The 18206-nt window shown below is 36.2% G+C and overlaps 1 long non-coding RNA gene across 1 annotated transcript; it reads left to right on the forward strand.

Moving 5' to 3' along the window:
• The first annotated feature begins 354 nt into the window (after positions 1 to 354).
• On the forward strand, positions 355 to 17650 carry LOC125357743. The gene is made up of 3 exons (XR_007212195.1): positions 355 to 524; positions 1147 to 1258; positions 17564 to 17650. It is a non-coding gene; the product is annotated as an uncharacterized LOC125357743 (long non-coding RNA).
• Positions 17651 to 18206: the final 556 nt, after the last annotated feature.

Raw genomic sequence — 18206 nt, forward strand, 5'->3', positions numbered from 1 at the left:
TCTTGCTGACAGTTCTCCAGCCGTGCTCACTGAAACTTCCAGGCTGGTATCTGTTGTTTCAAGTGAATTGTCAGTCACTTTCTGAGTCAAATCAATGACTTAAATCACTTTATGGTCAAATCAGTGCTACAACTTAATTTCCAGAAGAAATCATATTGACAGCTTGTATAAGGTCAAATAGACCAGAGACAATGCTCTGTTTCTGAGGCCCAGCCCAGCCTTCTTCTTTTTTTTTTTTAAACTCCCAATGCTTTTTTCTCAGTTCTACAACATTACCACACTTTTGAGGCCTGCTGAGCTCCTGTTCTCCTCTCCACCCCTCTCACACTCTTCTACCTGTTTCGTTTTTCACTTCGTAGAGGAAATTTAAAGGAAAGACCATGTTAGCCCTGGCCATCTGCAGTGGCAGGGGCTCCAATTACAGCGCGCAGTCACATCTGCTCGCTGACTGTGCTAATCAACTCTTTTGGAGCCTCCCAGGACCAATGCAGGCCGTCTTTCTTTTCAAGTCCTCCGTGCAATTGGTAAATGATCTCACCCTATATCTTACTGTGAACATTGACATCATCTGACATGCTACACCTCATTTCACCTCACTAATAACTTCTGACTCCTCTCTGGACTTCCTGAGCTCCTTGCCCTTTTGCCAAACAAATGGCTCCTTCCTGGCTTTCCAATAGGAAGTGATAGGCTTACCTAAGGGTTTGTTTTGGAGTTTGTGTTCTTATGAGCTCCCAAGACATCCTCTCCATCCCATCTCAGAAATCTCAAGAGTCCGTATTTCACCATCATGTTCTTCAGTCCAGATCTGAACCCAGAAGAACCTAATGAATGGGGGAACTGTAAAACACTCTTTAAAAATGTTTAAAAGGCTCAATATGTTATTTTCTCAGCACAAGAGCTTCATTTATTTATGTTGTTTTTTTTTTTTGGCCAGTCCTGAGCCTTGGGCTCAGGCAGGGCCTGAGCACCATCCCTGGCTTCTTCCCGCTCAAGGCTAGCACTCTGCCATCTGAGCCACAGCGCCCTTCTGGCCGTTTTCCATATATGTGGTGCTGGGGAATCGAACCGAGAGCTTCATGTGTAGGAGGCAAGCACTCTTGTCACTAGGCCATATTCCCAGCCCCTATTTATGTTTTTTAATAGCAGAAAGAATCCAGATGCCAGAAGAATACACTCATAATTGTGGGAGACCAGGCACTGCTGGAAAAGATGAATGTATTTGGGGGAGCATGGGTCTTGAAATCACATTCCTAAGGTAATTGGCCTCCAGGTCCATCTATGCATAGACAGCCTTGCTCTAATGACTACCTCAAACTCCCATGTTCTTGTCGAAGGTACTCCCTCTGCCCCAGGGCTCAGGTTAGGACAAATCTGTCTCTTTCTCTCCTGCACATACTTCATTTTTTCCCCCATCTCTAGTTCTTTGCTCCGCATGAATATCTTCCCTTTGTCTTTTCTGGAGAATAGTCAAGTTCAATCAAGTTGCTAATCCTCATTTTACTCTTGTGCACACTCTCCATTCCAGTGACTCAACACCTATAATCCTTGCTACTGAGGAGACTGAGAGCTGAGGATTGAGGTTTGAAACCAGTCTTGAATGGGGCAGTCTGTGCAACTCTTATCTCTAATTAGCCACCACCCAAAAGCCAAAGTGGATCTGTGGTTCAAGGGGTAGAGTACTACTTGAGTGGAAAAGCCAAATGACAGTACCCAGTCCCTGAATTTCAGCCTCAGTGCCAGGCTCCCATACTAACTTCAAGCTGGCAAAATGAAATGATCAACTAGGTCTTTTTCTTCTTATTTTTTTTTCAAAGCTAGGATTTGACCTTGTACTTACTAGCCTGGTGCTCTACCAATTGAGCGACACTATCAGCCCTTCTGCAATATCTGGGGCTTGAATTCTGGGCCTGTGTGCTGTCCCTGAGCTCTTCAGCTCAAGCCTAGTGCTCTATCACTTGACCCACAGTGCCACTTCCGGTTTTCTGGTGGTTAATTGAAGATAAGGGTCTTACAGACTTTCCTGCCCAGGCTGGCTTTGAACTGCGATCCTCAGATCACAGCCTCCTGAGTAGCTAGGATTACAGGCATGAGCCACCAGTGCCTGGCCCTTCTGCAATATCTTATACAACTAATTTCTAGCAACCTTTTCCTCTAGAATAATTATTCTCACTTCTATCAGATTCTCAAGATTAAAAAAAAAAAGTAATTGTCTTATTGCCTTAACGTGCTGAAGTGAACTAATATAAATGTTTTCTCCTGACAGCTTTTAATAACTCCACATATTGCCTTAGCTGTAAATAAATGAGAATTAAAATCATTTATAATAAAATAATATATATCGATATTTGCAATCATGCTGATGTTTTGTACTCAAGACTAGTGCTCCACTACTTGAGCCACAACTGCTTCTGCCTTTTTTGGTGGTTAATTAGAGCTAAGAGTCTCACTGACTTTCGTGCTTGGGCTGGCTTTGAACTGTGATCCTCACCTCCTGAGTAGTTGGGATGACAAGTACAGGTCACCAGCACCTGGCATCAATTTGTACAGTTTTTGAGAAGTGTTATTCACACTTTTGTGATCTGAGGTTCACAGTTCAAAGCTAGCTGAGGTTGTAAAGTTCATGAGATTCTATTTTCAATTAACCAAGAAAAAAGACTAGAGGTGTGGTCAATATCGGCAAAATGGACTGTATTGATTGTATAGAATTATTCAGGGAACCTTAACATGTTACATTCCTATATTTATCTTATTACTAAGCTGTGTGTTATTCATTTATACTTCACAGATACTTATATATACTTTACTTTATAAATCACTTATTTTTGAAAATCTTTGACCAAACCTGTAACATGCCTTGTCTTTTCTTTATAACAGTGTCTTTGAAGGAGCTTATTTTATTTATACTGTGATTGCTATTTTTAATTTGTTTTCCTTTTTTAATGCTTTATGCTTTACTATCTCACATGTCATTTACCTACTCAAGATTATAAAATTTTTCTTCTGTAGTTTGTTGCTCGGAATTCTGTAGTTTCGGGTTCTCACAGGCTTGTTATCTCCTCCCCCCTCTTTTCTTTTTGCATTGGTACATGCTAGGGGTTGACGTCAGGGCCTTATACTCTTGTATGGCTGTGCTCTACCACATGTGTCACACTTCTAATCAATTTTTTTTTTTTGCTGGTTAATTGGAAATAAACTCACTCTGAGCTGTCTATGAACTGTGGTCCTCAGATTTCTGCCTCCTGAGTAGTGTGAGCTATCAGTGCCCAATTGTTACTTGTTTTGAGTTTTTTTGTGTGTGTATGATGTAGTTAAGGATTGAGGTGTGTGTGTTTGTGTGTCTGTGTGTGTGTATGTACACATAGCTAACTATTATAGCATCATCTGTCACAGAGATTCTTCTTTACCACATTGACTTATCTTGGCATGCTCATAAATAATCAACGGACCACATAACTGCATCTATTTTTATATTGTCCAGTTTCTCTTATCTATAAATCTCCCATTTTATTCTTGCATTTGAATTTTAGAACTGATTTGCTAATCCCTGCCATACAGACTATATCGATTGTATAGCACTATTTGAGGAATCCTAATATATGATAAGTATAACATGAGCATATTATACCTTTCCATTTATTTATGTCTTTAAATTTTTTCTCTGAGTAAAGTTCAGTATGCAGATTATTCATATATTTGGGCAAATTTACTCTTAAATATTCATGGTGTGGGATGCTACTGTAAGTAGTTTTCTTTTCAAAACTTCAATTTCTAGTTGCTGTTTGTCAGTATATAGAAATATAATTAGTCTTGTTTTGTTTTGTTGTTATGGGGCTTGAACTCAGGGCAATGGCTGTTCCTGAGCTTTTTTGCTCAAGGCTAGTGCTCTACTACTTTGAGCCACTGCACCATTTCTGGTTTTCTGGTTGGAGATAAGAGTCTCACAGACTTTCCTGCCTGGGGTGGCATCTAATCTCCATCCTCAGATCTCAGCCTCCTGAGTAGCTAGGATTACAGGTGTGAGTGCCTGGATGTTGTATTTATTTGTTGCAGAAACCTTTTCAAAAACAGAATCTTTAGAATTTCTTAGGCAAACTATGCTATTTGTGGATCAAAGCAGCCTTATTGTCAATATTTAGGCATTTAATTTAATTTTCTTACTTGGTTGCATTGGCTAAGATCTCTAATTCTGAAAGTTTAGGAGATAATTTGATAGCAAACTTTTTTTTTGTTTCTGGCAATGGGAGGAAAATATCCCTATTTTTGCTATTTACTGTAATTTACCCACAGGTTTTCCAAAGAGGTCACTAGTTAAGTTGAGTAATAGCTTAACAGATGGCTTTTAAATCATGAAAGGATTTTGAGTTTCATCAACTACTTTTTCTGTATTGAGATGATTCTATGGTTTTATTATTTTTTTATGTACTTTTGGGCTTAAATTGTTGAAACTTTCTTAAAGACTTTTTCATATACATTCTTTAGGAAAATTGGTTTCAAGTTTTCTTTTTCCTAATATCTTATTATGATAATGGTTTCAGCAAAGTATAATATGCTGAAACCATATAAAGAATCCTCACAAAATAAAACTGTTTCCTGTTCTGTTTTCTGAAAGGGTTTATATAAAATTGACACAAATTTTTCCCTAAATGTTTGGCCCAATTCAACAACCAAAAAATGTAGGCCCAGTGTTTCATTTTTTTTGAAGGCTATAAACTAGGAATTTAATTTCTTTAAAAGACATTGCTATGCACATGACTGGTTTCCTTTTTTTCTTCTCAAATGAGTCTTGGCAGTTTGTGTCTTTTAAGAATTTTCTCTTTTTCATCTATTGGTTTTAAATAGTTCATAATATTCTGGTATTACAATTTCCCCATTTTTAACAATTTTTGTGGTCCTGGGGGCTGAGACCAGAGACTTGATATGATAAGCATGTACTCAACAAATTAGCTATATACCTAGCCTAAGATTATTCATTAGTATATATATATTCTCAAGTACATAAATTATTGATTTATTGTATTTGGTTTTATTTACCTTTACAATTGCTCACTTTTTCTGATGTTTCCCTCTTTCCTTGTTTGGAAATGTGTTAATAAACCTTCTCCATGTAGTTATCTTTTTGTTTCTTCTTGTTCATTAATCTTTTTTGGACTTGTGGGTTTATATAGGTTATCATTTTCATTGAATTTGAAAAAATTTGGCCACTGAAATATTTTTCAATGACTTTGTCCTTTGTTTCTGGTAAACTACAGTAGGTATGTTCATGTTCTTGGTATTGTTCCTGGAAGTTGCAAAACTCTTCTCTCTCTCTCTCTCTCTCTCTCTCTCTCTCTCTCTCTCTCTCTCGCCAACACCAAGATTTGAACCTAGGCCCTTACACTTAATAGTCTGGCTTGCCTCATCAGCTGGCACTCTGCCACTTGAACCATACCGCCAGTCCAGGTTTTGCTGGTTATTTTGGAGATGTGGTCTCACAGACTTTTTTCCTGGGCAGACCCAGAACTTCAGCCCTCATCATGTCGTCTTCCTGAGAAACTAGAATTAAAGGGGTGTTCCACTGGTACTCAGCTGTTCTTAAAAGGGCCTTACCTTCACTAAGCAAATACTTTACCACTTGAGTCATGTACCCAACCCAGACTGTATATTGCTTTATCTGTGGCTGGCCTTCGACCATGGTCCAATTTCTGCCTCCTGCATAATTGGAGTTACAGGCATATGTCACTACTCCCAACTTGTTTTTATTTTTGAAATGAGGTTACACTGAGAATTTTGTTCAGGCTGGCTTCTACCTGTAATCCTCCCATCACTACTTCCTGTTAGCTGGGATTACAAGCAATCCCAACATGTCTGGCTTTATTATGGATTTTTTCCTTTTTAAGTTTATTTTAGATATTTTCTATTGCTACATTTTAAATTTACTACATTTCCTCTACAATGTTTAATTTATAGTTAATCTTATTTTATTTCTAATTTCTGACTTCCTTAACCTATGGAAATTTGGGCTTTACTGTTTTCACTTTTTTTTTTTTTGTCAGTCATAGGGCTTGAACTCTGGGCCTGGGCACTGTCCTTGAGCTCTTCAGCTTCAGGGTAGCTCTCTTATTACTTGAGCCACAGTATTACTTCCAATTTTTAAAAATTAATTAAGTAAGTAATTGTCAAAGTGATGTACAAGGGGTATGCAAATCTGTCCTCATATAGATCCTTCTGCAGTTTTCTGAAATATTTTCTGTGTCTCTTCTCTCAGTTTGTCCATGAATTCCAACCTCTTTGGTCTATTAGAACAACGTGAAATAGGAGTAGTAATGTGGAAGCAATTGCAGAGCTTACGTCATGTGTTTCCTTTCTCTCAGGGATCATAGTGATCTTGACTTTGAAATGTATGTGGGTGAATATGTTCAAGGCTCAGTTTCTTTTTCTTTTTCTCTTTAGTTGTTTAAATTGAAGGGCAAATCTGGACCCTGTTAATCCATAATGGTCAGAAACAGAATTCTTGACTGTCTTGGAAGGACTTGTCAATTCACAAATATAATACGTTTATGAGGACCACCTTTCAAATATGACCTTCAATGTGTAACCTATCTCTCAAACATATTGCCAGATTTCCAACTCTATGATTTTTCAATTGCACATGAATTTTTTGCTTTCTTGTCAAAGTTCACATTTATAATCATTGGTATATCATTCTCTTTCTTCTTCCTGTGGTCTACCAAAGTCACTATTATGTTTACTAGATAGTCAGGCTCTTAGCTATGAATTTTTAAAAATTCTCACATTGCTCCACTGTCCATGTTTAATCTGCTATGAGAGCCTTCAATTTTTCTTAAACATGCATTTCCACTGCTATATTTGAAATTTATCTTATCTCATTTGTTTTACTCTGCAAATATTTTGCCACAAGGTCTCTATTCTAGCTTCTCTTCACCCCCAGTAGAACTTGGATCAAATCTTATTCTTTGCCTACAAATGTTTGAAAAGTAAAAAAATATGTACAGCAGAATATTTAACCATAATCCAAGTCTAACCAACTGCTTGTACTTTTTCTTTCAAATGTACTCAGCACCATCTCTAGAGAACTCTAGTATATTAGTCGTGCATATGGTTTCTCCTCAGGGACTTGCAAACATATCAGGCTAATTTAAGACTCTACACCTTTCTTCACGGAATCCTTTATATTTTGAATTCTTATTTCTATTATTTATTTTCCTTTCATAGTATTCCTCACTATTAAACGTTTCGGTTTACTTCCCACTTACTACAAAATATTCTAAATGTTTGTCTTTCTCTAAGGCCAGTGTTGAATTTTTCTTTACTACTCAAATCAACATCTAATCACATGATTCTGTAGAGTTATTGTTATTATAGTCTAGATATTCTGTCATTATGCCACAACCATCATAGAATTTTGCTACCTGACATCAAGTACAGCTGAGAGGAGGCAAATCCATGACCATCAGCTTCTAGCCATGAATTAATTTCACTTCTTCCCTTATCTTGTATTGCTTATTCTTCTTACCCTTTCATTAGACTACTTAATATGGATATAAGTGTATCAAACTGATGAGAAGAAAAAAAGAAAAAAATGAAAATTTCACTTCCCTTTAAGAAGAAAATAATGTGGTACAAGTAGATACATGATAGTTACATAGATAGATACATAGGAGATAGATAGATGATAGATAGATAGATAGATAGATAGATAGATAGATAGATAGATAGATAGATAGGACACAGACACATTGATCCATTGACCACTAGTAGTAAACTACTGCAAGTAAAAATACCCCTAAACAGACCAGGCACTGGCATTTCATGCCTATATAGCTACTTAGGAGGCTGAGATCAGAGGATCACAGTTTGAAACCATCCCAGGTACACTAATTTGTCAGACTCTTGTCTTCTGTTAACCAACAAAAATGGGAACTGGAGTCCTGGCTTAAGTGGTAGTGTGCCTGTCAGCAGCAAAAAAGCTGAATGAAAACAAGAGTTCTTGAATTCAAGCCCTAGTACTTGTGAGTGCATGTGCATGCTTGTGCATGTGTGTGTGCATCTACACACACACACACACACACACACACACACACACACCACATTTTCTTAAAGGGTTCCAAACTTTTTTGTTATGGTAGTGACCCAAATGTGTATACATACTCCTAAAGAGTCTGTTCTATACCTTTTTGTCTTGAAAGATAGGTAGATATAGTGATTAAAAGGAAAAGATGTTCTCAAAATCTTGTCTAAGTTCAAGTAATAGCTCTGAATCCTATGAGATATATGCTTTAGGAATTTTGTTCTTTGGCGTCTTCATACATTAGATGTGGACAGTATTTATCCCTACATAACAAAATGGTTGTAAGCTTTAAATCAGAATCTCTGTGTCAAGTCGGCCAATGGAAGAAAGAAAGTCATGTCTTAATGACATTTTCAATCTCTTATTATTTGGCAAAATGAAATTTTTTTGATGGAGTTGGAAAAAGTTCAGAACTTTTGATTCAGAATATGATCCAAATTCTGGCCATCATTCAACAGTTTTGCCTCTTGAAAACAACAGCTGTAAGAGCTAGTTCATATAGCTTGGTCTAATTACGACTTAGTTTTCCCTGCAATCTGCCAGTTTCTCTTTTGCTGATCTTATGACATGACTACTCTTAACAAACTCAAGTAAATTTCCTCTCAATGTAATTTTTATATACGTGTGTGTGTGTGTGTGTGTGTGTGTGTGTGTGTACAGAAGTACATGTGTATAATGAGGGAGAGAGAGTACAAGAATGTAAATAGAGTCTGAATTTCACACAATTATGGAATTGCATTTTTTAAGACATAAAAATCTTAGTCAAATTTGTGCCATGGACATGGAGAAAACCTCTATCACTCTGATTTTCTCCTTCTCCTTCTGTTTTCAAGTAGGCATGTTTATGTGGCTGTACTAATGTTGTGTACAGTGAATGATGGTATTTGCATACTATCTTTTGTATATCATAAACACCTACCATGAAAATTAGCATTAACCTAAGCATGTGTCCACTGATCCATTATTATAAGTATGAGAAGTTTAGGTAGAGGCTGTTTCAATCAAGACTTCAACATTTCAGGAAAGGATAATACCTACCAGAAAAGACATCTAGGTCAGATTTCATCACCTCTAATTTTCAGGTTCCTATTTTTGTTCTCACCTCACCCAAACCATCATCAGGAAATACTGATTAACTATTCCCCCTGACAATAGCTGTGTTAGGGTTTTGATGACATAAATTAATTGGTTATGGTTGCAGTCATTTGGAATTTTTCTGAGAATATTGCTTCCTAGCCATTTCATATTTTAATGTTGAGCCACATTAAATGTTAAAACATGTAGTAAGACCCCATTTAATCATATTTTCATTTTATTTAATCTGTAGATAAAGCATTTCAATAATGTCACAGCTTTCTTGTCAGACAGTGGCCTACAATTTAGAGATCAATGAATGCCTAAAAGTAAATGCTCCAGCGTATAAAAGTTGATAAAAAATGTTGGATGTGGTGACTCATGACTATAATTCCAACATTTAGGAGGTTGAGTCAGGAGGATCTAAAGTTTGAGGGTACCCTGGGCTATATCACACATTTGAAAGGATCCTGTACTATATATAGAGAAAATATGTCCCAAATAAGATGTATTTGAAATAGTAATTTTTGAACAGTAGAGTTTAATTGGATATGTTTCAGTTAAAGAATAAGTAAAGATAGATTTAGTTGTATATCAAAATATCATTCTCAGCTCCTTTCTGGTGTATTTTTATAAACAGGAAAAAGTGAGTGGTGTTATAAACAGAGTACATGGAATTAAGCTAAGGACCAAACAGCTATGGTTATTATTGCAAATTCATCACTACATTTTACAAATATAATTTAACATATTTATCATACAAGCTTCTGTATTAGTTATTATTACTATTTTCCTTATCCTAGATAGAAAAAAACCTGACAGAATTTTTTAAAAATGGCAAGCATTTGAATGTAATTCTGCCTAATTCTAAAGCTTGAAAAGGAGAGTCCATTGCACATATAAATAGTACCTCATTCCAAAAGTAAAGTTAACAATGATTAGTTACTGTAGGGAGTAGAGAATAACAAGAACAACTTCATTAGTTTACACAGCATAGTCACAGTTTTCATGTCCTTCAAAACTCTTATAACTACTGAGAAATACTATTGTTTTTCTTTTTGTTTTAAAAAGCAAGTCTGAGAATTAACTGAATAAACTGAATAAGTTTTAGAGCTTGAAACATAGATAGAAGATAAAACTCATGTCTCTGATATGAAGTACTCCCAAACTAAAAACTTTGAAGTCTTCTAGTTTAGAAATATGAACTAGGTATTTGTTAGAAATGGAGAGAAGAATTTTTTTTACCTTCAAAATCGACTTGGAAAATAATGAGTCCCAAAGAAGAAAATGATTTCTGTATTTAAGAAACTTACGGCATATCTGGGATACCTAACAAAAATGTGTAATAGGCGGCTAAGTAAATGAGATGTGAAGGGAAGAGATAGTACCAGTACAAGGTAGCAACTGCTTATTGTTAAAGGTAAAATAGCAGAACATACAATTCTTCTAATAGGCTGCATATATTTGCTCAGTGGTTTTCAGTATGTTCATAAAGTTGTAGTACCGTAACTGCTATATCTTTGTAGAATATATTTTTGTCACCAATAAAGAGACACTTACACCCTTTGGCTATCACTCCATTTATTATTATTATTATTATTATTATTATTATTGTTACTATTATTATTTTGTGCTGGTCCTGGGGCTTGAACTCAGGGCCAAGGCTTTCTGTTTTTGAGGTTTTTTTGTTCAAGTCTACTGTTTTGCCATTTGAGTCACAGCTCTACTTCTGACTTTTTGCTGGTTTATTAGAGGTAATAGTCTTATGGACTTACCTGTCAGGTCAGTTTGAACTTGTTTGCTCAGATCTCAGCCTCTTGAGTAGCTAGGATTACAGGTGTGAGCTACTGGTGCCTGGCAAATGCTGGTTATTTTCTTTTTTCTTGTTCTAAGACTGGGACTCTAAATCTGTTCTTGACTGCTCATTGGCTGGTACCCTACAAATTGAGTCATGCCCCTAATACCAAATTTACTTTTATGTCTTTGGACCTGCCTATTCTTGATGTTTGTGTAAGCATAATCACATATTGTGTGTGACCTTTTGGGTCTGTATGATTCCAGAGTGATTCCAGAGTTCATCCAGGTTGTAGTCTATGCCACAGCTCTATTTTTAAAATATGGTAAAGCGGACTTCAGTGGCTCAGGCCTACAACCCTAACTACTCAGGAAGCTGAGACCTGAGGATCAGATCAAGACAAGAAAGTCCCAGAGCCTCCTCTCTCCAATTAACCACCAAAAAGTCAGAAGTAGAGTTGTGGCTCAAGTGGTAGAGTGCTAGCCTTGATCAAAAGAAGTTCAAGGATAGCACCCAGACCTTGAGTTTAAGCCCTAGGAATGACACATGCATACATGCACACACACACACACACACACACACACACACACACACACACACACACACTCTCTCTCAATTGATTTTCAACTTAATGGTTTTCATGTATGGATTCTTAGTTCTATTCCACATTTTAGTTCCATGTGGTTTGATTAATGTTGTCTTGTCACAAGTCATGAAATTGAACTTTTCAAGATTGTTTTAGCTATTCTGGTGTGTGTGTGTGTGTGTGTGTGTGTGTGTGTGTGTGTGTGTATGTGTGTGTGTGCATATAATTTTTTTTTTTTTGCCAGTCTTGGGGCTTGGACTCAGGGCCTGAGCACTGTCCCTGGTTTCTTTTTGCTCAAGGCTAGCACTTTATCTCTTGAACCTTAGTGCTACTTCCAGCTTTTTTTGTTTATGTGGTGCTGAGGAATTGAACCCAGGGCTTCATGCATACTAGGCAGACACTATACCACTAAGCCACATTCCTAACCCATGTGTAATATAAAATTTAAGGTCTGCTTATCCCTTTCTACAAAATGATGGCTGAAATTTCAATAGTTTCTATTAGGTGTTACTGAATCTCTTATTAGGTGCTATTGCTACTTCTGTTACTCATAGGATTTTGTTCTTTTTTTTTTTAACTAATTTATCATATTGCATTGATTTTCTATGTTGAAGTATTTTGTATTCATGAGATAAATTTCCCTTGGTCATAGTGTATGGTTCTTTTATACTTACATATTTCATTTATCAAAAGAGTTTTAAGTAAATATTTCATAAACCACAGTGTTAGCTTAGGGTGAAAGAATCAGTATGTTATTGATGGGACTATAAATTAGGATAGCTCCCGTTGATCACAATTTAGCAATATTTGTGCAAAATACCAATGCATATACCTTTTAATTCAAACATTACACCTTTAATAATGTATTCAATGAAATATATTTGCACATTCACAAGAATGAGTAATATAAGAAAAGAAAGAACAACTTTAATGTTACCTTATAGGCGACTGAAAAGTATTACACACAGTTGTGTATGGAAAGTAAGAGCAAAAGCAGGGGAGTAGTGGGGAGGGAGGGAAAGAATAAGAGAGAGAGAAGCTATTTATGTATTAATATGTGAAGGCTGGGAAGATTTCCAAGACACATTTAAAGTATAATACAAAAACCCAGAATAATGTATATAAGATATGTTACTATTTGTATCAAAAGCAAAAGTAATGAATTTTTTATTGCTTGTAGGTTTGGAAAGATAATTCACTGTTTATTGGGAAAGTAGTAAATTTGAGGCTCAGGATAAATTTGAAGATTGTTCTTATGTTGTACATTCTAAAAGCAAATATAAATATCATAACCAATTACAACCACCACTAAAATAAAAAATGAAAGAGAAAAATGAAATCACTGTTGCAACAAAGCACATTTTGCAAGAAGCTAAAAGAAGAGAAATAGACATTTGGTAAAAATGAACAAAGTTATGTAATAGCCTCAAAGAATAGTAGGGGAATGTGAAAAACTATAAATCACCAACAGGTATGACTAATGTAAAAAACAAGACATTATAGAAAACCTTTCTGTAATAAGGGAAGACAGCCTAATGATTGACAGTGGAATGAATTCTAGGAAAGCTGGTGCTGACTGATCAACCCCGAGACTTTCATGAGAAAAGTTAATGGAAGGCAGCTATGCTCACCACTATACCACCAACGCTAACCTGAGAAAAGTTAATGGATATAACTGTATCACAATACCTCTGTAAGTTTTCAGGAAAACAAAACAAATCAGAATCTGGTGTTCAAGAACGGGAATGTAAATTTGTGTTGAGAATTCCCTAGAACCATATTGAATGCTAACATTTTCAGAACAATGTCTATAAAGTTTAGAAGAAAGGGTCATCATCTTATTTTATGTCCAGCTATACCACTGTGCAATAATAAAAAAAGCCAGGAAAAATATTTTCAAACATAAAAATAATCAAGAAATATTGTATCCATAAACAGTCTTCTAAAAACAACTGGAGGGTAAGCCTCAGCCAACCAAAATAGGAACTTAGAAGTCAAGACAAATAGAGCTGTGGTGAGGAGAAAATCCCTTCAAATGTTAAATTAATGGACAATTGTGGGAATTACGATTATGGAATCGAAGGTGGAAATATTATGCTGTGAAATTGTATATATGTTATAACTAATAAGAGCAGAAGAGTGAGAAAATGTAGGAAGTAACATATGGAGCTAAAATGGCTTAGAAGAGGTCATATTTCTTTATGTATTTTAAAAATTGGACTATATAAACACAGAAAATTAGTGGAAGAAAAAAAAGCCTGGGAAAGAGCTTGCTATAATATTAGTACACTGGGTAAGCCTCTTCTGTCTCTCTGTGGTGTAGAGGTAATCAAAAAAAATATATGTGAATCTATTTTTATAGTATTTGCTTGTAGTAGAAATTTAATGATCAGAATTATGCCTGTATCAAAGGTTCAATTGTCAAGAACCACGTGATTATTTCCATAGACACAGAAAAAGCATTTGACAATACCGAACACCCATTTATGATGAAAGCTCTGGTGAAACTAGGAATCCATGGAACGTTCCTGAATATAATAAAGGCTAGCTTTATACTTAATGGTGAAAAGTTAAAATCATTTCCTTTGAGATCAGGAGCAAGAGTTAGGAATGAGAGATTGATGATTGTTTGTTACTTTCATTATGTCTATCTTTTAAAGGGCTATGTCTTTCCAATTCTTGCTCTAACAACTTGGGTTTCTATTTAGGGTTCATTTCTCTGTATTGTGATCTTGATGATTTTCAATGTGTAGGACATCCTTGAGGATTTTCGGTAATGGTTTGGTGAAGATATATTGCTTCAGTTTTTCCTTGCTGTGGAAGACTTCATAGCAGAAGATCATAATAGCCCAATAGCTATACTGGTATGAACACATTAGGTGATGCTAAGTGAAATGAACTCTACGTTATGGAAACAAGTGATATATCATTGTTGTAATTATTTTCAACATGCCATGTGAAACAGTACCCTTCCTACATTTTCTTTTTTTTTCGCTCATATTCCCTTCCCATATTTTTACCCCCTGGTATCACTGTATCTGATCTTACTACCCTGGACACTGTATCTATGTGTATTAGAACCAGGGAGGGAAAGGGAATACCAAAATCGAGAGACAAAGGATAAAAAGATAAACCATTCCAAAAGCAATACTTACAAGACCATTTGGTGTAAACAACTGTACAACTCATGGGGGAGAGGGGAAAAAGGGACGGGGAAGGTGGGGAAAAATGAGGGAGGAGGTAACAAGTTGGATAAGAAATGTACTCATTGCCCTACATATGAAACTGTAACCCCTCTGTACTTCACTTTGAAAATAAGGAAAAATAATCAAGAACAAGACAAGAATGTCCACTCTCTCCACTTCTCTTTAACATAGTACTAGAATTCCTAGCCACGGCAATAAGGCAAGATGCAAATATAAAGGAAATCCAAATAGGGAAAGATGAAGTAAAGCTCTCTCTTTGCAGATGACATGATCCTGTGTTTAAAGAACCCCGTAGACTCTACTCCCAAGTTACTTGAGTTGATCCAAAATTTTGGCAAAGTAGTAGTGTATAAAATTAATCCTCAAAATTCATGGGCTTTTCTGTATGTCAACAATGTGAAGAGCAAAGCTGAAATCAGGAAAGCAATTCCTTTTGCAATAGCCTCAAAAAATTTAGAATACCTAGGAATAACCTTAATCAAAGAAGTGAAAGAACTCTATGATGAAAACGTTAAAAACCTGCAAAAGGAAATTAAAGCAGAACTAAGGAAGTCAACAAAGCTCTGATGCTCCTGGATTGGGAGGATTAACCTTGTGAAAATGGCAATACTACCAAAGGTGATCTACAAATTCAGTGTAATACCCATCCATATCCCAACACTATTCATTAATGATATAGAGGAAGCATCCAAAAATTCATTTGGAATAATAAAAGGCCCTGAATAGCAAAAACAATCTGTAGCAGAACAAACAGTGCTGGAAGAATATCAATACCAAACTTCAAACTCTATTACAAAGCTATAGTAATAAAAACAGCTTTGTACTGGCACAAGAACAGGCCTGAGGATCAATGGAATAGAACTGAAGACCCAGAAATGAACTTGCAGATCTATGGCCACATAATCTTTGATAAGGGAGTCAAAACATAGGATGAAAGAAAGACTTCCTCTTCAACAAATGGTGCTGGCAAAATTGGTAAAACACTTGTGAAAAGTGAAAGCTAGGTCTTTATATATTGTCCTGCATCAGAATCAATTCCAAATGGGTTGAAGACCTCGAGGTAAAATCAGATACCCTGAAAACATTACAGGAAGGAATAGGGGAAACACTTGGGCTCCTTGGCACATGTTGGAACTTTCTTTATAAAGACCCAGAAACACCACAAATCAAAGAAAGGTTGGACAAATGGGACTGCATCAAACTGCAGAGCTTCTGCACGGCAAAGGACATAGCTCGCAAGATAAACAGAAAAACTTCAGATTTGGAGAAGATCTTCACTTGCCATACTACAGATAAGGGCCTCATACCTAAAATATACATAGAACTCAAAAAGTTAAGTTCCTCCAAAATAAATCCTCAAAGAAACAACTTCCCCCTTAACAAATGGGCTAAAGACTTAAAGAGAGACTTCTTTGAAGAGGAAATGAGAATGGCCAACAGGCACGTGAAGAAGTGTTCAATATCACTGGCCTTAAAAGCAGTGCAATTCAAAACAACATTGAGATTCCACCTCACCCAAATAAGATTGGCCATTACCAAGAAAACTAATAAGAACAGATGCTAGTGGGATGTGGCCAAAAGGGAATGCTATTACACTGATGGTGAAGTCTCTTTAGTGTATTTGTTAATGGGGCTGTTGTTTCTTTCGGGATTTGTTTTTGGGGAATTTAATTTTTTGAGTTCTAATTATATTTTATATTATGAGGCCCTTGTCTGTTGGATGGCCAATGAAGTTCTCCCAATCGATGGGCTTTCTTTTTATCTTCCAAGCTATCCATAGCTAAAATATGGAAGCAACCCAGATGCCCTTCACAATGGAATTCTATCAGAAAGAATTACATTGTCCCATTTGTAAGGAAATGGAAAGACTTGGAAAAAACCATACTAAATGAAGTGAGCCAGACCCAAAGAAACATAGACTCTATGTTTTGCATCATTGGTAATATTTAGTATATGCCTAGGATAGTCCTAACAGAGGATCACAATAGCTCATTTAAGTATGTACATATGATCACATAAGATGATGCTAAGATAAATGAACTCCAAGTCATGAAAACAAGTGGTTTATCATTGTTTTTGTTATTTTTAATGTATGATGTGAAATTATTTCTTTTTTCTTTCATTTTTCTTTCCTATGGTTTATTCCCTGTTGTCACTGTATTGGATTTCGGTACCCAGGGTATGGTATATATATTTGTCTGAATTAAGGAAGGGAAGGGGAACATCAAAATGGTGAGACAAAGTGTAAAAGGTAAACCAACGCAACAGCAATACATATAAGACAATATGTTATAAACTAACTGTACTACTCGGGGGAGGGGGGATTGGGGAGGAGGAAAGGTGGGAGAAAAATGAGGGAAGAGGTAACAAGTTTGATAAGAAATGTACTCACTACCTTGTGTATGTAACTGTAACCCCCTCTGTACAACACCTTGACAATAAAAATCAAAATAAAAATTAAAAAAAGTTCTAATTGCAAAGCTGGAACCAAATAGAGTTTTATCTCTTGCAAAAAGTCCAGGGATGGAATGTCACATTTGTTAAGATTCTCTTCTGGAAAAAAATAATAGAATCCTCTGTCCCTACTTATACAAGAATTATTGTACATAGGATAATTGGCAAATACAGGGTCTCAAAATAGAAGCTATACTTTCAGAAACAATTCTTTTCTTTAAAATTTTATTGTAAAGGTGGTGTACAGAGGGGTTACAGTGTCACCCCTTCCTCATTCTCTTCCTGTTTTACTCCTTGGGACTTCTCTCCTCCCAAGTTCTTTTCCAACACCGTCTAGTGAGTTTTGCTGCTAAATTGGTTCACGCTTTGTCGCACAGGAACAATTTTAAAATGAAATACCAAACTGTCTGGTAGAGCAGTTGCTGCCATGTGCAAAGATTTCTGTGTGACCCATGAGCTGCTGTTCCTAAACAAGTGAAGATCCCCTGCAGGCTCAACTCTTTGGTATTGGTTGGTTTCAGGACATTGGTAAGCATGCACCAACCTCCATGTCAATTCCAGAGGAGACACCAAGGGAGTAAATCAGATGTATAGGGAAAAATCAGATACCTTGGTCAGATATGTCCTCTGACCTCAGGGACTTCCCCCTAATTTTCATATTCATCAAGATGGATCATATTTCTGTAGGCAATTCCACTAATTTTTTCTCTTCTTCTTTTCAGATCATTCAGTAGTTTGTTTCACTCAAACTGCACTCTTTCCCCTTAAACTTCTTTTCTCACTAGTCGTATATACTCCTAGCCTAGGAAATTTTCTTTTTCTTTAAGGTTTGGAGATACTAGATCGCTATTATGAAATAGAGTAGGAGATCATTTTACCAGACAGGATCACAAAACCTTTTGGTCTACAGAATATTTGCTACTAAAGGTTTGTGGTTTGTGAGGCTATTTAACAACAAAGCAGAGGTTAATTTCAAATTGGCTGGTAGATATTCACGTGGAATTTACTGAGCATCTCCTG

The sequence above is a fragment of the Perognathus longimembris genome, chromosome 9 (assembly GCF_023159225.1).
Source record: "Perognathus longimembris pacificus isolate PPM17 chromosome 9, ASM2315922v1, whole genome shotgun sequence".
Lineage (NCBI taxonomy): Eukaryota > Metazoa > Chordata > Mammalia > Rodentia > Heteromyidae > Perognathus > Perognathus longimembris.